The 27551-nt window shown below is 38.6% G+C and overlaps 1 non-coding gene across 1 annotated transcript; it reads left to right on the top strand.

Annotated features, from left to right (window-relative positions):
- The first annotated feature begins 24639 nt into the window (after positions 1–24639).
- LOC133071995 (U6 spliceosomal RNA) lies at positions 24640–24743 on the top strand. The gene has a single exon (XR_009696607.1). It is a non-coding gene; the product is annotated as a U6 spliceosomal RNA (small nuclear RNA).
- The last annotated feature ends 2808 nt before the right edge of the window (positions 24744–27551 follow it).

The following is a 27551-nucleotide window of genomic DNA, read 5'->3' as shown; positions in this document are numbered from 1 at the left end:
AATCATGACTTAAAAAACAAAATTAAAAATGATTTTTACATCAGAAGATAAGTGCCCTTTTCATGAAATGTTGCATTCAGGCTTGTAAATGGATCATTTAGCTTTTGGGAGAGTTCAGATGATTTATCTTAATGAAATCAGCTCATAGTGTATTTCAACTGGATGCTGGAAAACTTTCTTTAACTAATTCAGTTCAGTTCAGTTCAGTCGCTCAGTCATGTCCAACTCTTTGCAACCCCATGAACCACAGCATGCCAGGCCTCCCTGTCCATAACAAACTCTCAGAGCCTACCCAAACTCATGTCCATTGAGTCAGTGATGCCATCCAGCCATCTCATGCTCTGTCATCCCCTTCTCCTCCTGCCCTCAATCTTTCCTGGCATCAGGGTCTTTTCAAATGAGTCAGCTCTTCTCATCAGGTGGCCAAAATATTGGAGTTTCAGCTTTAACATCTATCCTTCCAATGAACACCCAAGACTGATCTCCTTTAGGATGGACTGGTTGGATCTCCTTGCAGTCCAAGGGACTCTCAAGAGTCTTCTCCAACACCACAGTTCAAAAGCATCAATTCTTCAGTGCTCAGCTTTCTTTATAGCCTAACTCTCACATCCATACATGACTACTGGAAAAACCATAGCCTTGACTAGATGGACCTTTGTTGGCAAAGTAATGTCTCTGCTTTTTAATATGCTGTCTAGGTTGGTTATAACTTTCCTTCCAAGGAGTAAGCATCTTTTAATTTCATGGCTTCAATCACCATCTGCAGTGATTTTGGAGCCCCAAAAATAAAGTCTGTCACTGTTTCCACTGTTTCCCTGTCTATTTGCCATGAAGTGATTATTAATCACTAATTATTAGTTTTTAATTTTTAATTGGAAGATAATTGCTGTATAATATTGTGCTGGTTTCTGCCATACAACATGAATCAGCCATAACTGTGTATATACATATATATATATATGTAAATATCTTCTCCCTCTTGAGCCTACATCCCACCTCCACCCTATCTCAACCCTCTAGGTTGTCACAGACTGCCAGGCTGGGCTCCCTGTGTTATATAGCAATTTCCTACTAGCTGTTTTACACATGGTAGTGTATATATGTCAATTCTCAATTCATCCTACCTTTTAATTACCCCAATATGTCCACAAGTCTATTCTCTTTGTCTGCATCTCTATTCTTGCCCTGCACATAGGTGCATGGGTACCATTTTTCTAGATACCATATATATGTCTTAATAGAAAATATTTCTTTCTGACTTACTTCACTCTATAACAGGCTCTAATTTCATCCACCTCACTAGAACTGGTTCAAATCCATTTCTTTTTCATGGCTGAGTAATATTCCATTGTATATATGTACCACAATGTCTTTATCATTTCATCTGTTGATGGACATATAGGTTGTTGCCACTATTGTAAATAGTGCTGCAATGAACAAAGGGGTACCTGTGTCTTTTTGAATTATTGTTTCCTCAGGGTATATGCCTATACTTCAGGATATATCCAGTTTGCTGGATCATATGGTAATTTTATTCATAGCTTTTAAGGAATCTCCATACTGTTTTCCAGTATGTGGTGGAGAACTGTGGTGTTGGAGAGGACTCTTGAGAGTCCCTTGGACAGCAAGGAGATTAAACCAGCCAATCCTAAAGGAAGTCAACCCTAATTCTTCATTGGGAAGGACTGATGCTGAAGCTGAAGTTGCAATACTTTGGCCAGTTAATGTGAAGAACCAACTCATTGGAAAAGACCCTGATGCTAGGAAAGATTGAGGGCAGGAAGAGAAATGTGCAACAGAGGATAAGATGGTTAGATGGCATCATCGACTCAATAGACATGAGTGTGCTCAGACTCTGAGGGATAGTGAAGGACAGGGAAGTCTGGTGTACTACAGTCCATGGCATTGCAAAGTGTCGGACACAAAACAACAACATACTGTTCTCCATCGTGTCTCGATCAATTTACATTCTCACCAACAGTACAGGAGAGTTCTCTTTTCTCCAGGTCCTCAGCATTGTTTTGTAGATTTTTTGATGACTATTCTTACCAGTGTGAGGTGATACCTCATTATAGTTTAATTTGCATTTCTCTAATAGTGAGTGATGCTAAACATCTTTTCATGTGTTTATTGCTCATCTGTATGTCTTTTTTGGCAATGAAAGCATATGTGTTTAGGTCTTGTGTCCATTTTAATTGGGCTTTATGTTTTTATGATATTGAACTGCATTTGAGCTGCTTGTATATATTGGAGATTAATCCTTTACTGGTTGCTTCATTTGCAGTTATTTTTCCCGTTATTAGGGTTGTCTTTTCAACTTGTTTATAGTTTCCTTTGCTATGGAACAGCTTTTAAGTTTGATTAGGTCCCCTTTGCTTATTTTTGTTTTTATTTCCATTACTCTAGGAGGTGAGTCAAAGAGGCTCTTGCTGTGACTTATGTCAAAGTGTGTAGTGCCTATGTTTTCCTCTAAGAGTTTTATGGTTTCTGGCCTTATATTTAGATATTTAATCCATTTTGAGTTTACTTTTGTGTATGGTGTTAAAAAGTTTTCTAATTTCTTTATTTTACCTGTAGCTGTTCAGTTTTCCTAAGACTACTTGTTGAAGAGGCTGTTTTTTCTTCACTGTCTATTTTTGCCCCTTTCATCAATGATAAGGTGCCTGTAGGTGTGTGGGCTTATCTATGGGCTTTCTATCTTGTTCTATTGGTCTGTTTCTGTTTCTGTGCCAGTACCAAACTGTCCTGATGACTGTAGCTTTGTAGTATAGCCTGAAGTCAGGAAGGTTGATTTCCTTCAGCTCCATTCATCTTTCTCAAGATTGCTTTGGCTATTCAGGGTCTTTTGTGTTTCCATACAAATATACATACAAATATACATACATGACCACTGGAAAAACCATAGCCTTGAAGATGGACCTTTGTTGGAAAAGTAATGTCTCTGCTTTTTAATATGCTATCTAGGTTGGTCATAACTTTCCTTCCAAGGAGTAAGTGTCTTTTAATTTCTTGGCTTCAATCACCATCTGCAGTGATTTTGGAGCCCAGAAAAATAAAGTCTGACACTGTTTCCACTGTTTCCTCATCTATTTCCCATGAAGTGATGGGACCAGATGCCATGATCTTAGTTTTCTGAATGTTGAGCTTTAAGCCAACTTTTTCACTCTCCTCTTTCACTTTCATCAAGAGGCTTTTTAGTTCCTCTTCACTCTCTGCCATAAGGGTGGTGTCATCTACACATCTGAGGTTATTGATATTTCTCCCAGCAATCTTGATTCCAGCTTGTGCTTCTTCCAGCCCAGCATTTCTCATGATGAACTCTGCATATAAGTTAAATAAGCAGGGTGACAATACACAGCCTTGATGTACTCCTTTTTCTATTTGGAACCAGTCTGTTGTTCCAAGTCCAGTTCTAACTGTTGCTTCCTGACCTGCATATATGTTTCTCAAGAGGCAGGTCAGGTGGTCTGGTATTCCCATCTCTTTCAAAATTTTTCAGTTTATTGTGATAGTATAAAAAATATCTTCATGACCCAGATAACCACAATGGTGTTATCACTCACTTAGAGCCAGACATCCTGGAATGTGAAGTCAAGTGGGCCTTAGGAAACATCACAATGAACAAAGCTACTGGAGGTGATGGAATTCCAGTTGAGCTATTTCAAATCCCAAAAGATGATCTTGTGAAAGTGCTGCATTCAATATACCAGCAAATTTGGAAAACTCAGCAGTGGCCATAGGACTGGAAAAGATCGGTTTTCATTCCAATCCCAAAGAAAGGCAATGCCAAAGAATGTTCAATCTACCACACAATTGCAGTTATCTCACACAAAGTAACACTCAGAGTTCTCCAAGCCAGGCTTCAACAGTACGCGAACATTAAACTTTGAAATGTTCAAGCTGGATTTCAAAAGGCAGAGGAAACAGAGATTAAATTGCCAACATCTGTTGGATCATCAAAACGGCAAGAGAGTTCCAGAAAAACATCTACTTCTGCTTTATTGACTATGCCAACACCTTTGACTGTGTGGATCACTACAAACTATGGAAAATACTTAAAGAGATGGAAATACCAGATCACTTTACCTGCCTCTGTAGAAATCTGTATGCAGGTCAAGAAGCAACAATTAGAACTGGAATGGAACAACAGACTGGTTCCAAATCAGAAAAGGAATACATCAAGGCTGTATACTGTCACCCTGCTTATTTAACTTATATGCAGAATACATCATGAGAAATGCTGGGCTGGATGAAGCCCAAACTGGAATCAAGATGGCCAGGAGATATATCAGTAACCTCAGATGACACCACCCTCCTGGCAGAAAGTGAAGAAGAACTGAAGGGCCTCTTGAAAGTGAAAGAGGAGAGTGAAAAATTTGGCTTAAAGCTCAGCATTCAGAAAACTAAGATCATGGCATCTGGTCCCATCACTCCATGTCAAATATATGGGAAAACAATGGAAAGAGTTACAGACTTTATTTTTTTTTGCTCCAAAATCACTGCAGAGGGTTTCTGCAGCCTTGAAATTAAAAGATGCTTGCTCCTTGGAAGAAAAGCCATGAACAACCTAGACAGCATATTAAAAACAGAGACATTACTTTGCCAACAAAGGTCCGTCTAGTCAAGGCTATGGTTTTTCCAGTAGTCATGTATGGATGTGAGAGTTGGACTATAAGGAAAGCTGAGCGCAGAAGAATTGATGCTTTTGAGCTGTGGTGTTGGAGAAGACTCTTGAGAGTCCCTTGGACTGCAAGGAGATCCAACCAGTCCATCCTAAAGGAGATCAGTCCTGGGTTTTCATTGGAAGGACTGATGCTGAAGCTGAAACTTCAATATTTTGGCCACCTCATGCGAAGAGTTGACTCATTGGAAAAAAACCCTGATGATGGGAGGGATTGGGGACAGGAAGAGAAGGGGACGACAGAGGATGAGATGACTGGATGGAATCACTGACTCCATGGACATGAATTTTAGTAAACTCCGGGAGTTGGTGATGAACAGGGAGTGTTGGCGTGCTGCGATTCATGGGGTCACAAAGAGTCGGACACGACTGAGCGACTGAACTGAACTCAGTGGAGAAAGTTTGTTTTTTTCCTTTTTAAAGTCCTCCAGGTAGCAGTTCAATATCTGCTCAGTGAATTAAAGATAACCTGTTCTTTTTCCTTGTCTAGGTATAGGTTTGGAGAATGTGTTGCCTTGGGAACAAGAAGGAATTTGCCTATCCTGTCTGCAATGTAGGGTATTACCTATTCAAGTAAATGAAACGTCTTTAATTGTTGACAATGATTTATTGTGTTTCATTAGGGTTAAAAATCTCTCATTACTCAAAAAAGTGGTTTGTGAGTCAGCAGCATTGTCATCATCTGGGATCTTGTTAGAAATAAAGAATCTAAAGTCCTACAGAGTCAGATTCTTCATTTTAACAAGGTCCATTGCGTATTCCTATGCACATTAAAATTTGAGAATCATTGGTATAGTCTTTTTACCCGAAAAAGCTGAAAGGGCTGACCCTGTGGTTATAAACATCATAAGAAAAATTGTCCATTAAAGCATGATTGCATTTAATCATAACTTACAAGTTTCCAAGTTTTTTCAAAATAATGAAGTCCACAAATTGAGTACCATTTAAAGAAAAGGTACTGTTGACAATAAGCAAAGTTCAAGAAGACATTCTTTGCCTCTACGGAACATTACAGACTAGAATAGAGATAAAATATGTGTATGTGTGTGTGTGTGTGTGTGTGTGTGTATACATACATATATATATATATATATATATATATATATATATATATATTGAGAGAGAGAGAGAGAGAGACATATAATCTCAGCACAAGTCACTTAGGGATATTTTCTGTGAGAGAGTTATAGACTACAGAGGGAGAGAAACTCTGAAAGATATCACAGAAGTACTACATGTAGGAGTTAATATTTGAACTGGTATCTCAATAATAAACAGAATAAAAGCAAGTGGAATGATGGTGAGTAAAACCTTAACAGGTAGGAAAATGTAAGGCATTTATCTAAAACATAGGGTACATATAAGGGAACATAAATAAAATCTAGAAAGGTAGGATAAGACCAGATCCATTATAGATTCCCTCCCAATTTTGTACTCTCTTCTTGTGGTAACAGTCAATATCCCAATGTGTAGGTTATTTAAGCAGTTTGTGGTAAAGGGAATGGATTTTAAAACTAGACCAACATGGATTGAAATTTTAGCCTTGCCTCTTATTTGATATGGGTTCTTAGCTAAATCACTTAAAAATTCTGTGCCTCACTGGGCATTTGATATTTTAATTCATGCACATAAAATAGTAAGCACGATGCCTGATACATAATAATTACTCCATACATTATTTTCTCCTTGTGGGTTTTTACATCTTGTCAGTTATGTCACCTCCAAAGTAAAGAACAAAAAATTTCAGGTGTACCTTAGTCTTCAATATCTTTACTCTGGAGTTATAGAAATCCGAAGTGGAAATGGAAGAAAATTAAAGAATACATCTCCATCTCTCTAGCAAGAGATATTGTAACAATTCCTTAAGTGAAAGTAATGTAAAATGCTTTAGATCTTAGATATGGAATCATTTAATATTAGTGATCCTAACTACAATAGGGTTTTAAGTACCAAAGCTGATTACAATTTTTTCATCTGTAAAATGGGAATAAAACTTACTTCAAACCTTGACTAGCCAAAGCAATCTTGAGAAAGAAGAATGGAACTGGAGGAATCAACCTGCCTGACTTCAGGCTCTACTACAAAGCCACAATCATGAAGACAGTATGGTACTGGCACAAAGACAGAAATATAGATCAGTGGAATAAAATAGAAAGCCCAGAGATAAATCCACACACCTATGGACACCTTATCTTCGACAAAGGAGGCAAGAATATACAATGGAGATAAGACAATCTCTTTAACAAGTGGTGCTGGGAAAACTGGTCAACCACTTGTAAAATATCAAAACTAGAACACTTTCTAACACCATACACAATAATAAACTCAAAATGGATTAAAGATCTAAATGTAAGACCAGAAACTGTAAAACTCGTAGAGGAAAACATAGGCAAAACACTCTTTGACATAAATCACAGCAGGATCCTCTATGACCCACCTTCCAGAATATTGGAAATAAAAGCAAAAATAGACAAATAGGACCTAATTAAAATTAAAAGCTTCTGCACAACAAAGGAAACTATAAGCAAGGTGAAAAGAGTTTTCAGAATGGGAGAAAATAATAGCAAATGAAGAAACAGACAAAGAATTAATCTCAAAAATATACAAGCAACTCCTGCAGCTCAATTCCAGAAAAATAAATGACCCAATCAAAAAATGGGCCAAAGAACTAAACAGACATTTCTCCAAAGAAAACATACAGATGGCTAACAAACACGTGAAAAATGCCCAACATCACTCATTATCAGAGAAATGCAAATCAAAACCACAATGAGGTACCATTTCATGCCAGTCAGAATGGCTGCTATCCAAAAGTCTACAAGCAATAAATGCTGGAGAGGGTGTGGAGAAAAGGGAACCCTCTTACACTGAATGCAAGCTAGTACAGCCACTATGTAGAACAGTGTGGAGATTCCTTAAAAAACTGGAAACAGAACTGCAATATGACCCAGCAATCCCACTTCTGGGCATACACACTGAGGAAACCAGAATTGAAAGAGACACGTGTATGCCAACATTCATCGCAGCACTGTTTATACTAACCAGGATATGGAAGCAGCCTAGATGTCGACGAATGAATAAGAAAGCTGTAGTACATATACACACTGGAATATTACTCAGCCATTAAAAAGAATACATTTGAATCAGTTCTAATGAGGTGGATGAAACTGGAGCCTATTATACAGAGTGAAGTAAGCCAGAAAGAAAAACACCAATACAGTATACTAATGCATATATATGGAATTTAGAAAGATGGTAACAGTAACCCTGTATGTGAGACAGCAAGAGAGACACAGATGTATAGAACAGTCTTTTGGACCCTGTGGGAGTGGGCGAGGGTGGGTTGATTTGGGAGAATGGCATTGAAACATGTATATTATCATATGTGAAATGAATCGCCAGTCCAGGTTGGATGCATGAGACAGGGTGCTTGGGGCTGGTGCACTGGGATGACCCAGAGGGATGGGATAGGGAGGGAGGTGGTAGGGGGTTTCAGGATGGGGAACACATGTACACCCATGGCTGATTCATGTCAATGTATGGCAAAACCACTACAATATTTTAAAGCAATTAGCCTCCAATTGAAATAAATTAAAAAAATAATAAAACACTTCTCAAGGTTAATGGAGGGATAAGATTACATATGTACATTTCTATATCATTCAACACAGGTTCTTTAGCACATAGTAAACATTCAATAAACAATAGGTATGATAATGATGGGGCTTCCCTGGTGGCTCAGATGGTAAAAGTGAAGTGAAGTCGCTCAGTCGTGTCTGACTGCTTGCGACCCCATGGACTGTAACCTACCAGTCTCCTCCGTCCATGGGATTTTCCAGGCAAGAATACTGAAGTGGGTTGCCATTTCCTTCTCCACAGATGGTAAAGAATCTGCCTAAAATGCAGGAGACCCAGATTCAATCCCTCGGTTTGGAAGATCCCCTGGAAAAGGAAATGGCTACCCACTCCAGTATTTTTGCCTGGAGAATTCCATGGACAGAGGAGCCTGGTGGCCTACAGTCCATGGGGTTGCAAAGAGTGACTAAGCATGCGCCCACTCACACACACACACACACACACACACACACACACACACACACACACTGGATCATGATAATGATGACAATTGTTGTTCAGTCACTAAGTCGTGTCCAGCTCTTTGCAATCCCATGAAATGCAGCACAGAAGTAGGGGGAACTTGGGAAGTTTCTTAAAGTTCTTTGCTGCCTTGCCACTGAAACTATCCTTGACATGATCATGAGCAATCTCAGCAAATCTAGTGGTCAAGTCTTGGTCCTCATCTCACTGAACTTTTTGGCAACATTTGATAAAGTTGGTTGTTCTCTCCCTTACACACTTCCTTAGCTTCAATGACATCACTTCTTTTTTCTCTTTTACCTACACTGATTCCTGCTGATTGATTTCAGAGGCATAGCTTTCAATGTAATAATATACAGGCAAGAGCCCTGGCCTCTTTTTGAGCTACAGATTTGCTTCAGACACTGTATTCAATTTACCATCCTGTTTCCCAGGGCTGATGTACCAAATCACCACAAACAGTGGCTTAAAATAAAAGAAATTAAATATCTCATTGGTCTGGAGGCCAGAAGTCTGAAATCAAGGTGTTGGCAGGGTTGCCTGCCCTCCAAATGCCATAGGAAAAAAGTTCTTATTGTCTCTTACAAGCATTCCTAGGGTTATGGCTGTATAACTCTACTTTCTGCTGCCAATTTCACATGGCCTTCTCTGCTTCTTTCCTGTGTCTGTGGCTTCTCCTCTTCTGTATAAGGATACTTGTCATTCGACTTAAGGCTTACCCAAATAATTCAGAATGATCCTAACTAGAGATCCTTAATTCCATCCAGAAATATCTTTCTTCCAAATAAAGTGATATTCACAGGTTTCACAGGTTAGGATGTAGATGTATCTTTCTAGGGGCCACCATTCAACTCCTTACTGGAGAAGGAAATGGCAACCCATTCTTGCTGGGAAAATCCCATGGACAGAGGAGCCTGCTGGGCACAGGTTCACAAAGTCAGACACGACTGAGTGACTGAAAACATTCAACCCACTACAAAGCTTCTATGTGAATTCTGCTTTCAGATACATCCCCAGTTCAACCATTTTATACCATCTCTACAGCTTCTAGCTCAGTTGAAGCCACTATCATCTCCTGTCTAGACTCTGCACACCAACTTAAATTGTCTCCCTTCCTCTGCTTCTCCATAGTCTATTTTTTCTGCACAGCAACCAAAGTGGTCTTTTAAAATGTAAATAAAGTCCCATCTTTCATCTTCAACTTCTCCAATACTTTCTCATCATTCTAAAAACAAATCCAAAGTCCTCACCAAAGGCCTCCAAGACCCTGGAGGGTCTGCCCCTCCCCACCATTCCATACTCATCTCCTACCACCAGCCTCCCTGATTGCTCTGCTTTAGCCACAGAGCTTCCTGGCTCTTCCTTAACTAAACCAAGTGTTTTCCCCTGGAATCAAGGATATCCTTCTCCAGATCTCCATCAGGTTCTCTCCCTTAGTTATTTCAGGTTGCTGATGAAAGGACATTGCTTTCTTTCTTTTTTGCATTACACTCTCAGGACTTATAACTGGGAGTTTGAATCTTTTGATCAACTTCACCCCTTTCACCCAACCCCCTACCCACCCTTACTGCCTTTTTCAGCATCAATCTGTTCCTCTATCTGAGGTCAATGGTTCTTTTTAATATATAAGTGAGATCATACAGTATTTATCTTTTTAATATATAAGTGAGATCATACAGTATTTATCTTAGCATAATGCCCTCAAATTCCATACATGTTGTCATTAACGGCAGGATTTTCTTCCTTTTTATGGCTGAATAATATTCCAGTGTGTTTGTGTATATTTCTGTGTGTGTGCACGCACAACATTTTCTTTATCTACTCATTCACTGATGGATACCTAGCTTGCTTCCATGTTTGGGCTGTTCTGAATAACATTGCAATGAGCCCCAAGGGTGTAGATATCTTCTTGAAAGAGCGATTTTTTTCCCTTTGAATAAATACCCAGGATTAGAATTGGATCAAAATGGTATAGTTCTATTTTTAATTTTTTTAGGAATCACCATACTGCCTTTCATAGTGGCTGAACCATTTTACATTTCTGCCAATAACACATAAGTATTCCTTCTTCTCCATACCCTCTTAACACTTATTATTTCTTATATTTTTGATGGTAGCTATGCAAACAGATATGAGATGATATCTCATTATGGTTTGGTTTGCATTTCACTCATGCTTAGTGATATTGAGCACTTTTCATGTTCTGTTAGGCATCTGTATATCTTGGAAAATGTCTATTCAGATCTTCTGATCATTTTAAAGTCAGATTGTTTCTGTTTATGTGCTGTTAAGCTATATGAGTTCTAAATATCCTTTGGCTTTTAGCCTTTTGTCATATATATGATTTGCAAATATTTTTTTCCCATTCCATAGCTTTCCCTTTCATTTCATCAATGGTTTTTCCTTTGCTGTGTGGAAGCTGTTTAGTTTGATATAGTCCTGCCCTTTTATTTTACATTTATTGTCTTTGCTTTCATGTCAAATTCATGAAATCATTCCCAAGACTGATGTCAAGGATAGCATGCCGTAATAAGACTCTCTCAGAACACTCTTTCTGAATAGTCTTGTCTGGGCACTTTCTATCACTTTATCCTGCTTTATTTATTTATTTATTTTTTTAAAATGTAGCACTGTTAGGGGAAGCACACTGATTGAAACTGACCATCCTGGCCAGGCAGCATAGTAACCATTTGCAAGAGTTGTTTTTCTTTTTTTTTTTATTATTTAAAAATTGTTTTGATTCTTTTTTTTTTTTTTTTTTTTAGTTGGAGGCTAATTACTTCACAACATTTCAGTGGGTTTTGTCATACATTAATATGAATCAGCCATAGATTTACACGTATTCCCCATCCCGATCCCCCCTCCCACCTCCCTCTCCACCCGATTCCTCTGGGTCTTCCCAGTGCACCAGGCCCGAGCACTTGTCTCATGCATCCCACCTGGGCTGGTGATCTGTTTCACCATAGATAGTATACATGCTGTTCTTTTGAAATATCCCACCCTCACATTCTCCCACAGAGTTCAAAAGTCTGTTCTGTATTTCTGTGTCTCTTTTTCTGTTTTGCATATAGGGTTATCATTACCATCTTTCTAAATTCCATATATATGTGTTAGTATGTTCTTTATCTTTCTGGCTTACTTCACTCTGTATAAGGGGCTCCAGCTTCATCCATCTCATTAGGACTGGTTCAAATGAATTCTTTTTAATGGCTGAGTAATATTCCATGGTGTAAATGTACCACAGCTTCCTTATCCATTCATCTGCTGATGGGCATCTAGGTTGCTTCCATGTCCTGGCTATTAAAAACAGTGCTGCGATGAACATTGTGGTGCACGTGTCTCTTTCAGATCTGGTTTCCTCAGTGTGTATGCCCAGAAGTGGGATTGCTGGGTCATATGGCTGTTCTATTTCCAGTTTTTTAAGCAATCTCCACACTGTTCTCCATAGTGGCTGTACTAGTTTGCATTCCCACCAACAGTGTAAGAGGGTTCCCTTTTCTCCACACCCTCTCCAGCATTTATTGCTTGTAGACTTTTGGATAGCAGCCATCCTGACTGGCGTGTAATGGTACCTCATTGTGGTTTTGATTTGCATTTCTCTAATAATGAGTGATGTTGAGCATCTTTTCATGTGTTTGTTAGCCATCTATATGTCTTCTTTGGAGAAATGTCTGTTTAGTTCTTTGCCCCATTTTTTGATTGGGTCATTTATTTTTCTGGAATTGAGCTGCAGGAGTTGCTTGTATATTTTTGAGATTAATTCTTTGTCTGTTTCTTCATTTGCTATTATTTTCTCCCAATCTGAGGGCTGTCTTTTCACCTTACTTATAGTTTCCTTTGTAGTGCAAAAGCTTTTAAGTTTCATTAGGTCCCATTTGTTTAGTTTTGAAGAGTTGTTTTTTAACAGGAGGTCCTGGTAAGGAATAGGGAACTAATAAGCCTCCACCAACCAGAAGAGTTCGAGAAAGGTCAAAAGGAGACACCACCTGTCTGGCCAGCTCCCAGAGTCCTTCTCTCTGGCATCCATCTTGGCTGAACAAGGCAAGCACCACCAGGAAGGACTCTGAGTCAGAATGATTGGCTAAGGACAACCCAGAAACCAATCCCATCACCATAAAACCCGAGAGAGACTGCCATGTGGCAGAGCAGTCCTCCTGGGTTCTCTTACCCCCCTGCTCTCCACCCAGGCTCCCTTTCCCAATAAAATCTCTTGTTTTGTCAGCACAAGTGTCTCCTTGGACAATTCATTTCCAAGTGTTAGACAAGAGCCCAGTTTTGGACCCTGGAAGGGGTCCCCCTTCCTGCAACAGCACTACTTACTAATGGTGTTATATATACCCTTTCCCACTCTTTATGCGTTTACTTCTCAAGGGCTGGGGCTTCATCTTGTATACCTGTTTCTCTAGTACCTAACATCAGTTCTTTGAAAGGTCATAGAAACTTCAAAATTATTTGTTGAAGGAATGAATGACAGGATAGTTCCCATAAAAGGCCAAAGAATCAAGAGATTTTGGGGTGGTGATGGAGGCATATCAATCTAGGACATACTTCTCTTCTTCTCTTTATGTGTTTATAAAATTAATCTTGAACTTGCAAAACAGATAAATAGGCAAAGTTTTCCCTCATTTCTCCTTCTCATTTTTGGAAATAAGGCAGTGTATCTTAAACATTTAGTTTCGATTTGAACAAGGAGAGTAAAATGAAAGCTCGAGGTAATTATCTAATTCAAAATACAGGAGATTTGAAATTTTAACTATCTCAATATTCAGAATGTTTCAGGAGGGTTAAAATATTTCAACAGCAGCTTGGTCTACCTCATAAATACTACCTTGAGAAAGAACAGGCATTAATTAACATCCTTTTTCAACTGTGCCTCTTTCCTTTGTCTTTTACCAGTTTCCTTTCACCCAGGATTCAGTCATTGCAAAACAGGATCTCCTTCCTGCTTAAAAGAATTTACATTGTATTTCCATTCCCACTAAAAGCTACCATCCCAAGGTTACGTAATGAGTCACCTAGGAACTGAGTCAACACATGGATGCAGGCAGTCTAGTGTTTAATCTGGACACAAACCCTGACAATTAACAAAGTCTTATTTTTAATTTTCCCTGCTTGTGGTAATTAGTTTGTAACAGGGCTACAGGTATTTTTACTGTAGGCAAGTGGAAATTTTCCCTTTCCTCATAGTGACATTTTGATGGTGGTTCTCTGCTGGATAGATACAAAGAAGTCCTGAGCCAGGATGAGGATGGCAAATTGGAGGGTGTGCACGCCTACCTCCCGCCACCCACGGCGCAGTGGGTCTCGGGAGAACTAGCACAGCCATCTGAATTCAGTTCAAACTGTAGGGGTTTTTCTGATGATAAGTAATTTAAAAAATTTTACATAAAATTTTTACATAATCCTCAAAGTTAGGATTCAGGTTTCAAAGATATGCACCTATAATGGGCCTCAAAATACTCAGACCCTGGGGTGAACCTTTACTCTCTGTGGGGAAGAGTGTTTCCATGGAGACATCTGAGTAGCACTGGAAGAAAGTACTGTGTTCCAGAAGCTTTTGTCCAGAGTATAATCTGTACCTGAACCAAGTTTCCATTTCGATGGTTATTCCATTTAAATTAGAGTTTACAATAAGATATAAAATACCTACCTAGTATCTACAGCTGAAAAGCAATTAAAATCAGAAGACACAATCTTCCAACAAGAAGTATTTTAGACATCTTAGAGCTTGTAGATATATCCAGAAGTTCTTAAACAGAGCTTTGAAAAAATCCTAGACTTTAACACTTTGGAAAAAGGGTTGGAATTTAACGTTGGACTCTGGTATTTTCTTCTATGTAAACAAAGTATCTAGTCAGAGGATAAAATACTTGGAATTTTAAGTGCTTTTTCCTATAATTTTTATAAGCTTTGGTCATTTTATAATTTCTTTATTTACTATTGAGTTTTGTGACTAATTGAATGGGTACACTAAATACTTTCAGTGGTTGTGATTTACTATATAACCTAATTTCAAATCTGTTACCCATTAGTTTGATGGAATTAAATAGATCCATATTCCTCAAAATAATACTGATTTACAAAACTTCTGAAGTCTGAACAAGTTTGAGAACAGTTGATCAAGTCCTTGTTTTAGGATTAAACACAGATGTTAGAAATAATATAAAACCATATGTTAGAAATAAGGTCACAGAAAAAAAAAGATAAGACTATATCCTGAGTGTTCCACCTTGTAGTAATTTTCCTTTCATTGCAGTTGATATTTTTGTAGACTACAGAGATTCTTATTTCTTATGCTGTCAAACTCATAGCAGATTATAACCTTTTGTGCATAGAAAAATGGAAAACATATATACACAGCTACATTTGCCCTAAGAAATAGCTGCGCTTTCTCTGGAGTGTTTGTAGATAAAAATGTAAACATAATTTAGACCTGGAAGCCTACTACTAAAAATTAAAATAAAGGAAATATAAACATTCGTGGCCACAAAAAGAAAAGAACATTCACAAGTATCCAGACTTGCCATGACATTTGGCTAAAAGAATAATCAATGCAGCCAAGGAAGAAAGAAAGTAAAAATAAACAGCTCTGAAGGAGCAAAAGGACACCAATGAGTTTTTAGTTTCCCAAATTAGACAAATTAATCTCTGATTCTCAGAGGTGAACGATGTTTACACAGTACTTTGGATTATTTAACAAAGATTGGGATCAGAGATGGATTAAAGCCTACCCTCATCAGGTCACACTTGGGAACTTTCTTCCAACAGTAGATATGGTGTTTGCCTGTGGTCAACCCTAGTAGTGATGGTGGTTTAGTCACTAAGCCATGTCTGACTCTTGAGGTTCCATGGAGAGTAGCCCATCAGGCTCCTCTCTCCTTGGGAATTCCCAGGCACGAATACTGGAGTGGTTTACAATTTCCTTCTCCAGGGGAACTTCTCTATCCAAGGACCAAACCCATGGTCTCCTACAGGCAGTTTCCTGCATTGCAGGCAGAGTCTTTACCAACTGAGCCACCAGGGAAGCCTGGTCAACCCTATTCAGTTCAGTTCAGTTCAGTTCAGTCGCTCAGTCGTGTCCGACTCTTTGCGACCCCATGAATCGCAGCACGCCAGGCCTCCCTGTACGTCACAAACTCCCGGAGCTTACTCAAACTCATGCCCATTGAGTCAGTGATGCCATCCAGCCATCTCATCCTCTGTCGTCCCCTTCTCCTCCTGCCCCCAATCCCTCCCAGCATCAGGGTCCTTTCCAACGAGTCAATTCTTTGCATGAGGTGGCCAAAGTATTGGAGTTTCAGCTTCAGCATCAGTCCTTCCAAAGAACACCCAGGACCGATGTCCTTTAGGATGGACTGGTTGGATCTCCTTGCAGTCCAAGGGACACTCAAGAGTCTTCTCCAAAACCACAGTCCAAAAGCATCAATTTTTCAGCGCTCAGCTTTCTTCACAGCCCAACTCTCACATCCATACATGACCACTGGAAAAACCATAACCTTGACCAGACTGACCTTTACTGGCAAAGTAATGTCTCTGCTTTTTAATATGCTTTCTAGGTTGGTCATACTTTCCTTCCAAGGAGTAAGCGTCTTTTGATTTCATGGCTGCAGTCACCATATGCAGTGATTTTGGAGCCCCCAAAAATAAAGTCTGACACCGTTTCCACTGTCTCCCCATCTATTTCCTATGAGGTGATGGGACCAGATACCATGATCTTAGTTTTCTGAATGTTGAGCTTTAAGCCAACTTTTTCACTCTCCTCTTTCACTTTCATCAAGAGGCTCTTTAGTTCCTCTTCACTTTCTGCCATAAGGGTGGTGTCATCTGCATATCTGAGGTTATTGATATTTCTTCCGGCAATCTTGATTCCAGCTTGTGCTTCTTCCAGCCCAGCGTTTCTCATGATATAATCTGCATATACGTTAAATAAGCAGGGTAACAATATACAGCCCTGATGTACTCCTTTTCCTATTTGGAACCAGTCTGTTGTTCCATGTCCAGTTCTAAGTGTTCCTTCCTGACCTGCATATAGGTTTCTCAACCTATATGAGGCAGGTCAGGTGGTCTGGTATTCCCATCTCTTTCAGAATTTTCCACAGTTTATTGTGATCCACATAGTCGAAGGCTTTGATGTAGTCAATAAAGCAGAAATAGATGTTTTTCTAGAACCTCTTGCTTTTTCGATGATCCAGCAGATATTGGCAATTTGATCTCTGGTTCCTCTGCACTAGGACCTAACTAAGAGTCAGATCCCCTGGCTTTAATGGAGACTAACAATGAAGAACTGTTAGTTTTGTAGCTGTAGGCAATTTAGCTCCTAAGGCTTGCATTTCTACAACAGGGAAAACTGTGCATTTAAGGCATCTCTTCCAGCTCTATAATCTAGAAAGAGATCAGAAGAAGCTCTTCTTGTCTGTCTTTCCAAAAGAAATTTTATTAACTTCTGGCTCAAGACAAAAAAATCTGTTATCAAACTCAGATAATCAGTCAGTATTTAAGACAGGTGAGTATATTCATTCTCTGTTAATGAAAAAGATAATCCCAAAGATAATTTATTGATCAGGAATTTAATTACTTTAGTACTACTAGATTTTCCTACTTTCTAGGAATTTAGAAAAGTTGCATTAAATACTAATTAAATTAATATCTAGTGGGAAACAAGATGTGAATTGGCAATCATGGGATGGAAAGAAGGATTACATTATGTAAAGGACTGTCTGAATTATCTGCAATAACAACTGACATTTATTCAGTGTTTATAATGTGTTAGAAGTTTCACATAAATTCTCTCTGATTCAAGTCAGAAAGTGTGTATTGTTTTCTTTTTTAGTGGAAAAACCAAGTCTCATAACCTAGCTCAAGCCCAGATCTGTACTGGCCCCAAAGCTCTTTCTACCTCATCACTCAGTCTCCCTGCTCAGAGGGGAAGTGGGAAAAGGGCTGGGAAAAGAGGATAGAAAGATCTATGGTGGGGAAAAAAGGCTCCAAATTTCAAAATCCAGGAGAAACAGACACTTTTACTTCCTGAACCTCCTGGGAATTGATCTCTAACAGTACAAATGTGATTCAGTGACTATTGCTGGCCCCACCAGCAACACAGCAATACCTGCTTACAGAAGCTCAACATAGACTGTACAGAATTAGAAACTAAACGCATAAAAGGGAAACAAAGATCAATATTTGAATGAATGATATAAAAATCTTGAGGAAATCATAAAAAATGGCCATGATTATTTTAAGCTAAGAAATATAGAAATGAAAGATAAAATTTGGAAATCATAACTTTGTCTAGTTCAAAGTTGCGAACCATCATTTGTGAGTGGCTACTAGAAGCTATACAGGGATTTAACTACTCAGGTCTGTGGGTTGTGCAACTTTGTTTAAATGACCTATTGATTTTTTTGGTTGAACTATTTTTTAAACTTTTTTGATAAATAAATTTCATTCCTAAAAACTGGCTAATTATGATTTCACTATATTCCCAATGTACTTGGAGATGTAGAGGATATTAAAAGAGTGATCAGAAATTAAATACAGTTCTTTCTTTTGCCCAGTGGGAAGAATTTTACTTCTATGATTACATAATCTTTGCTTTTCTCACATAGGAGACTCAGCTCTGATTAAATTTTGATTAGCAGTTCAGTAGTTTGAGAATCCAAAGACAATACCAAAATGAAGTCTATTGAAAGCCCACTCCTTGTATTATTATTGGGATAATTAATTTCTGTCATGACTAAAGACCGAAAGGGAACAGCTGGTACACTAATTCAGTTTTGTACACTCTGGTTGAAAACTTATTTCTTTGTAATTCATTGGTATGCATTGCTTAAAGATGTAATTTTTAAAAAGTCAAAGTAAAACATCTTTAAAGCAATTTTGCATTCCTTCATTTAGTTTCTTTTTGAATTAAAAACAGCAATAATTACCTAGTCCTATTTCTCTCTCCATCTGATCTGAGATGTTTAGAATGTGTTCCATAAAAGTAAGAAGTATTAAGGTTAATAAACTTAGGAAACTTTCGATACTTTTGCCTTTCATAAAAAAAAAAAAAAAAATTCCAGGGGGAGGAGCCAAGATGGTGGAGGAGTAGGACGGGGAGACCACTTTCTCTCCTACAAATTCATCAAAAGAATAACTGAACACAGAGCAAACTTCGCAAAACAACTTCTGATCGCTAGCTGAGGTCATCAGGCGCCCAGGAAAGCAGCCCATTGTCTTCGAAAGGAGGGCTGTATAGTTGGAGAAGTCCTGAGACTACAGGAAGAATAAAACTGAAATCCAGAGGCAGGAGACTTAAGCCCAAAACCTGAGAACACCAGAAAACTCCTGACTACAAGGAACTTTAAGTAATAAGTGACTGTCCAAAAGCCTCCATACCTACACTGAAACCAACCACCACACAAGAGCCAATAAGTTTCAGAGCAAGACATACCACGCAAATTCTCCAGCAACGCAGGAACATAGCCCTGAACATCAACATACAACTGCCCAAGGTCACACCTAACACATAGACCCATCTCAAAACTCATTACTGGGCACTCCATTGCTCTCCAAAGAGAAGAAATCAAGTTCCACGCACCAGAACACTGAGGCAAGCTTCCCTAACCAGGAAATCTCGACAAGCCAATCGTCTAACCCCACCCACTGGGTTAATCCTCCACAACAAAAAGGAACCACAGACCTCCAGAATACAGAAAGCCCACTCCAGATACAGCAATCTAAACAAGATTAAAAGGCAAAGAAATACCCAACAGGTAAAGGAACATGAAAAATGCCCACCAAGTCAAACAAAAGAGGAGGAGATAGGGAATCTACCTGAAAAAGAATTTAGAATAATGATAATAAAAATGATCCAAAATCTTGAAAACAAAATGGAGTTACAGATAAATAGCCTGGAAACAAAGATTGAAAAGATTCAAGAACAGTTTAATAAAGACCTAGAAGAAATAAAAAAGAGTCAATTACAAATGAATAATGCAATGAATGAGATCAAAAACACTTTGGAGGGAACCAAGAGTAGAATAACGGAGGCAGAAGATAGGATAAGTGAGGTAGAAGATAAAATGGTGGAAATAAATGAAGCAGAGAGGAAAAAAGAAAAAAGGATCAAAAGAAATGAGGACAACCTCAGGGACCTCTGGGACACTGTGAAACGCCCCAACATTCGAATCATAGGAGTTCCAGAAGAAGAAGACAAAAAGAAAGGCCATGAGAAAATACTCGAGGAGATAATAGCTGAAAACTTCCCTAAAATGGGGGAGGAAATAGCCACCCAAGTCCAAGAAACCCAGAGAGTCCCAAACAGGATAAACCCAAGGCGAAACACCCCAAGACACATATTAATCAAATTAACAAAGATCAAACACAAAGAACAAATATTAAAAGCAGCAAGGGAAAAACAACAAATAACACACAAAGGGATTCCCATAAGGATAACAGCTGATCTATCAATAGAAACCCTCCAGGCCAGAAGGGAATGGCAGGACGTACTGAAAGTAATGAAAGAGAATAACCTACAACCTAGATTACTGTATCCAGTAAGGATCTCATTCAGATATGAAGGAGAATTCAAAAGCTTTACAGATAAGCAAAAGCTGAGAGAATTCAGCACCACCAAACCAGCTCTTCAACAAATGCTAAAGGATCTTCTCTAGACAGGAAATGCAGAAAGGTTGTATAAACGTGAACCCAAAACAACAAAGTAAATGGCAATGGGACCACACCTATCAATAATTACCCTAAATGTAAATGGGTTGAATGCCCCAACCAAAAGACAAAGATTGGCTGAATGGATACAAAAGCAAGACCCCTATATATGCTGTCTACAAGAGACCCACCTCAAAAGAAGAGACACATACAGACTAAAAGTGAAGGGCTGGAAAAAAATATTTCACGCAAACGGAGACCAAAAGAAAGCAGGAGTCGCAATACTCATATCAGATAAAATAGACTTTCAAATAAAGGAAGTGAAAAGAGACAAAGAAGGACACTACATAATGATCAAAGGATCAATCAAAAAAGAAGATATAACAATTATAAATATATATGCACCCAACATAGGAGCACCGCAATATGTACGGCAAACACTAACGAGTATGAAAGAGGAAATTAATAGTAACACAATAATAGTGGGAGACTTTAATACCCCACTCACAACTATGGATAGATCAACTAAACAGAAAATTAACAAGGAAACACAAACCTTAAATGACACAATGGACCAGCTAGACCTAATTGATATCTATAGGACATTTCACCCCAAAACAATCAACTTCACCTTTTTCTCAAGTGCACACGGAACCTTCTCCAGAATAGATCACATCCTGGGCCATAAATCTGGTCTTGGAAAATTCAAAAAAATTGAAATCATTCCAGCCATCTTTTCTGACCACAGTGCAGTAAAATTAGATCTCAATTACAGGGAAAAAATTGTTAAAACTTCAAACATATGGAGGCTAAATAACACGCTTCTGAATAACCAACAAATCATAGAAGAAATCAAAAAAGATATCAAAATATGTATAGAAATGAATGAAAATGAAAACACAACAACCCAAAACCTATGGGACACTGTAAAAGCAGTGCTAAGGGGAAGGTTCATAGCATTACAGGCTTACATCAAGAAACAGGAAAAAAACCAATTAAATAACCTAACTCTACACCTAAAGCAATTAGAGAAGGAAGAAATGAAGAACCCCAGAGTTAGCAGAAGGAAAGAAATCTTAAAAATCAGGGCAGAAATAAATGCAAAAGAAACTAAAGAGACCATAGCAAAAATCAACAAAGCTAAAAGCTGGTTTTTTGAAAAAATAAACAAAATTGACAAACCATTAGCAAGACTCATTAAGAAACAAAGAGAGAAAAACCAAATTAACAAAATTAGAAATGAAAATGGAGAGATCACAACAGACAACACTGAAATACAAAGGATAATAAGAGACTACTACCAGCAGCTCTATGCCAATAAAATGGACAACTTGGATGAAATGGACAAATTCTTAGAAAAGTATAATTTTCCAAAACTGAACCAGGAAGAAATGGAAGATCTTAACAGACCCATCACAAGCAAGGAAATCGAAACTGTCATCAAAAATCTTCCAGCAAACAAAAGCCCAGGACCAGATGGCTTCACAGCTGAATTCTACCAAAAATTTAGAGAAGAGCTAACACCTATCTTACTCAAACTCTTCCAGAAAATTGCAGAAGAAGGTAAGCTTCCAAACTCATTCTATGAGGCCACCATCACCCTAATTCCAAAACCAGACAAAGATGCCACAAAAAAAGAAAACTACAGGCCAATATCACTGATGAACATAGATGCAAAAATCCTTAACAAAATTCTAGCAAACAGAATCCAACAACATATTAAAAAAAATCATCCACCATGACCAAGTGGGCTTTATCCCAGGAATGCAAGGATTCTTTAATATCCACAAATCAATCAATGTAATACACCACATTAACAAATTGAAAGATAAAAACCATATGATTATCTCAATAGATGCAGAGAAAGCCTTTGACAAAATTCAACACTCATTTATGATTAAAACTCTCCAAAAAGCAGGAATAGAAGGAACATACCTCAACATAATAAAAGCTATATATGACAAACCCACAGCAAGCATCACCCTCAATGGTGAAAAATTGAAGGCATTTCCCCTGAAATCAGGAACAAGACAAGGGTGCCCACTCTCACCACTACTATTCAACATAGTGTTGGAAGTTCTGGCCACAGCAATCAGAGCAGAAAAAGAAGTAAAAGGAATCCAGATAGGAAAAGAAGTAAAACTCTCACTGTTTGCAGATGACATGATCCTCTACATAGAAAACCCTAAAGACTCTACCAGAAAATTACTAGAGCTAATCAATGAATATAGTAAAGTTGCAGGATATAAAATTAACACACAGAAATCCCTTGCATTCCTATATACTAACAATGAAAAAACAGATAGAGAAATTAAGGAAACAATACCATTCACCATTGCAACAAAAAGAATAAAATATTTAGGAGTATATCTACCTAAAGAAACAAAGGACCTATACATAGAAAACTATAAAACACTGATGAAAGAAATCAAAGAGGACACAAACAGATGGAGAAACATACCGTGTTCATGGATTGGAAGAATTAATATTGTCAAAATGGCTATTCTACCCAAAGCAGTCTATAGATTCAATGCAATCCCTATCAAGCTACCAACGGTATTTTTCACAGAACTAGACCAAAGAATTTCACAATTTGTATGGAAATACAAAAACCTTGAATAGCCAAAGTAATCTTGAGAAAGAAGAATGGAGCTGGAGGAATCAACCTGCCTGACTTCAGACTCTACTACAAAGCCACAGTCATCAAGACAGTATGGTACTGGCACAAAGACAGAAATATAGATCAATGGAACAGAATAGAAAGCCCAGAGATAAATCCACGAACCTATGGACACCTTATCTTTGACAAAGGAGGCAAGGATATACAATGGAAAAAAGACAACCTCTTTAACAAGTGGTGCTGGGAAAACTGGTCAACCACTTGTAAAAGAATGAAACTAGAACACTTTCTAACACCATACACAAAAATAAACTCAAAATGGATTAAAGATCTAAATGTAAGACCAGAAACTATAAAACTCCTAGAGGAGAACATAGGCAAAACACTCTCCGACATAAATCACAGCAAGATCCTCTATGACCCACCTCCCAGAATATTGGAAATAAAAGCAAAACTAAACAAATGGGACCTAATGAAACTTAAAAGCTTTTGCACTACAAAGGAAACTATAAGTAAGGTGAAAAGACAGCCCTCAGATTGGGAGAAAATAATAGCAAATGAAGAAACAGACAAAGAATTAATCTCAAAAATATACAAGCAACTCCTGCAGCTCAATTCCAGAAAAATAAATGACCCAATCAAAAAATGGGGCAAAGAACTAAACAGACATTTCTCCAAAGAAGACATACAGATGGCTAACAAACACATGAAAAGATGCTCAACATCACTCATTATTAGAGAAATGCAAATCAAAACCACAATGAGGTACCATTACACGCCAGTCAGGATGGCTGCTATCCAAAAGTCTACAAGCAATAAATGCTGGAGAGGGTGTGGAGAAAAGGGAACCCTCTTACACTGTTGGTGGGAATGCAAACTAGTACAGCCACTATGGAGAACAGTGTGGAGATTTCTTAAAAAACTGGAAATAGAACTGCCATATGACCCAGCAATCCCACTTCTGGGCATACACACTGAGGAAACCAGATCTGAAAGAGACACGTGCACCCCAATGTTCATCGCAGCACTGTTTATAATAGCCAGGACATGGAAGCAACCTAGATGCCCATCAGCAGATGAATGGATAAGGAAGCTGTGGTACATATACACCATGGAATATTACTCAGCCATTAAAAAGAATTCATTTGAACCAGTCCTAATGAGATGGATGAAACTGGAGCCCCTTATACAGAGTGAAGTAAGCCAGAAAGATAAAGAACATTACAGCATACTGAGACATGTATATTGAATTTAGAAAGGTGCTAACGATAACCCTATATGCAAAACAGAAAAAGAGACACAGAAATACAGAACAGACTTTTGAACTTTGTGGGAGAATGTGAGGGTGGGATATTTCAAAAGAACAGCATGTATGCTATCTATGGTGAAACAGATCACCAGCCCAGGTGGGATGCACGAGACAAGTGCTCCGGCCTGGTGCACTGGGAAGACCCAGAGGAATCGGGTGGAGAGGGAGGTGGGAGGGGGTATCGGGATTGGGAATACATGTAAATCCACGGCTGATTCATATCAATGTATGACAAAACCCACTGGAAAAAAAAAATAAAAATAATAATAATAAAAAAAAATTCCAGAGCACGTTTTGGCAGCACATATATTAAAATCAGACTGATACAGAGATTAGCATGGCTCCTGGGCGAGAATGACACACAAATTCATGAAATGTTCCACATTTTTATACATAGAGAACAGACTTATGGACATGGCAGGGCCATGAGGGGGTAGGAGAGGGTGAGATGTATGGAGAGAATAACATGGAAGCTTATATTACCGTATGTAAAATAGATAACCAATGGGAATTTTCTCTATTACTCAGGAACTCAAACAGGGGTGGGATGGAGAGGGAGATGGGAAGGAGGTTCAAGAGGGAGGGAACATGTGTATACCTGTGGCTGATTCATTGATATCTGGCTGCTGCTGCTGCTAAGTCGCTTCAGTTGTGTCCAACTCTGTGCGACCCCCATAGACGGCAGCCCACCAGGCTCCCCTGTCCCTGGGATTCTCCAGGCAAGATCACTGAAGTGGGTTGCCATTTCCTTCCCCAATGCATGAAAGTGAAAAGTGAAAGTGAAATCACTCAGTCATGTCCAACTCTTCGCGACCCCATGGACTGCAGCCCACCAGGCTCTTCCGTCCATGGGATTTTCCAGGCAAGAGCACTGGAGTAGGGTGCCATCACCTTCTCCTGATATCTGGCAGAAAACAACAACATTCTGTAAGTGATAATCCTTCAATTAAAAGTAAACTAATTTTTAAAAATTCCAGGTAACTAGCAGCTCATTACTGTCTGGGATCTACATCTCTCTTCATTTTGTTTTGTCCATCACACAATTTACTAACTTTAGAGAGAAACCTGAGAGAAGTGAAGTGGGAAAGGGAGATTCCTGTCAGCCTTTTGGGTTCTCAACGGTACAGCAAATGTAAGATTCTCCTCTTTTGTCAATTAATATCAGAGATCCCTGAAGGGAGCCTATATTAACAGCTCTTTTAATTCCTGAGTAACTAACAGGATAACAGGGACTGACCAGCAATCAGCTAAGAGCAGGCCAGGGGACTAGAGACTAAAACCCAAATACCTATGACTTTTAGCTATTCAGAGGGACTGTGATGGAAGATGGCCAAGCGGGAAATTCAGCAAGCATTTGGCCTTGCTTACTCTACTTTGTTTCAAAGAACAGTGTCTTTTGACATGTACACACTGCTATATTTATTAACAAATTAGATAACTGGACTTTCCTGGTGGTCCAGTGGTTAAGAATCAATGCTACCACTGTAGGAGGTGTGAACTCAGTACCTGTAAAGAGAACTAAGATCTACATGCTGATCAGCATGCCCTCCCCCCCCAAAAATAGTGTTAAAAAATTAGATAACCAACAAGAATCTACTGTACAGCACAGGAAATACTGTTTAATATTCTGTAATAACCCAAATGGGGGGAAAAAAAGTTGAAAAAGAATAGATACATATGTTATGCAATTAGAATAGAAAAAGGAGTCAAAAATGTCAGATAGAGGAAGCAGTGACTAGAAAAAAATCTGTGAAAGGGACAAACAAATAAAGAGGAAAAGTCCATGAAAATCCATGGAGTAAGAACCTCTGGCAGGAAAACATGCCCAAACACCCCCCTTCACTAATTGGCCTTGAACATGCACTCTATTTACATTCCCTTCCCTGACTGGATACAGGTACAAGACCTAATTTGAATGGGAAATAGCCAATTAAGTCCCACAAACCGCCAAGGGAAAAAGACAAAGAGTATAAAGGAGAAACCAAAATTGCTCAAGACCAATCCTGTGGAGTTGGTCCACTCTCACATCTCTCTGGGAGTGTACTACATGCAACTTGTTTAATAAATCCTCCCTGCTTGAGCTGTAACTAGTCTGTCATTCCAGTTCTTTGCTACACTGAGAGAAGAACCAAGGGAGAAAAACCAACCCAACACATATATAACTGATCACTTTGCTGTACACTTGAAAATAACACAAGATTGTTAATGTGCCAATATAAGATGAAAATTAGAAAAGGAATAGTGTCTTTGTGGATTTAATAAACAAAGCAGTAAGACTCAGTTAAATCCAATATATTTTATTGAACATTTTCCATGTGCCAGGCTCTAGGCTTGTTTCAAATATTTACATTAGCTCATTTATTATAATAAATATAATATATAATATAATATACATGATATTATAAATATAATAAATATTTGAAAATGTATTAAGGTGACAGAGGCTAAATGGTAAAGCTCAGTTTCAGTTCAGTTCAGTTGCTCAGTCATGTCCGACTCTTTGTGACCCCATGAATTGCTTCACGCCAGGCCTCCTTGTCCATTACCAACTCCTGGTGTCCACCCAAACCCATGTCCGTGATGCCATCCAACCATCTCATCCTTTGTCATCCCCTTCTCCTCCTGCCCGCAATCCCTCCCAGAATCAGGGTCTTTCCCAATGAGTCAGCTCTTCGCATCAGGTGGCCAAAGTATTGGAGTTTCAGTGTCAACATCAGTCCTTCCAATGTACACCCAGGACTGATCTCCTTTAGGATGGACTGGTTGGATCTCCTTTCAGTCCAAGGGACTCTCAAGAATCTTCTCCAACACCACAATTCAAAAGCATCAATTCTTCAGTGCTCAGCTGTCTTTATAGTCCAACTCTCACATCCATACATGACCACTGGAAAAACCATAGCCTTGACTAGACAGACCTTTGTTGGCAAAATAATGTCTCTGCTTTTTAATATGCTGTCTAGGTTGGTCATAACTTTCCTTCCAAGGAGCAAGCATCTTTTAATTTCATGGCTGCCATCACCATCTGCAGTGATTTTGGAGGCCAGAAAAATAAAATAACCCACTGTTTCCCCATCTATTTGCCATGGAGTGATGGGACCAGATCCCATGATGTTAGTTTTCTGAATGTTGAGCTTTAAGCCAACTTTTTCACTCTCCTCTTTGACTTTCATCAAGAGGCTCTTTAGTTCCTCTTCACT

The sequence above is a fragment of the Dama dama genome, chromosome 17, assembly GCF_033118175.1.
Source record: "Dama dama isolate Ldn47 chromosome 17, ASM3311817v1, whole genome shotgun sequence".
Classification (NCBI taxonomy): Eukaryota; Metazoa; Chordata; class Mammalia; order Artiodactyla; family Cervidae; genus Dama; species Dama dama.
The sequence above is the reverse complement of the archived record's forward strand: the minus strand, read 5'-3'. Positions and strand labels throughout refer to the sequence as shown.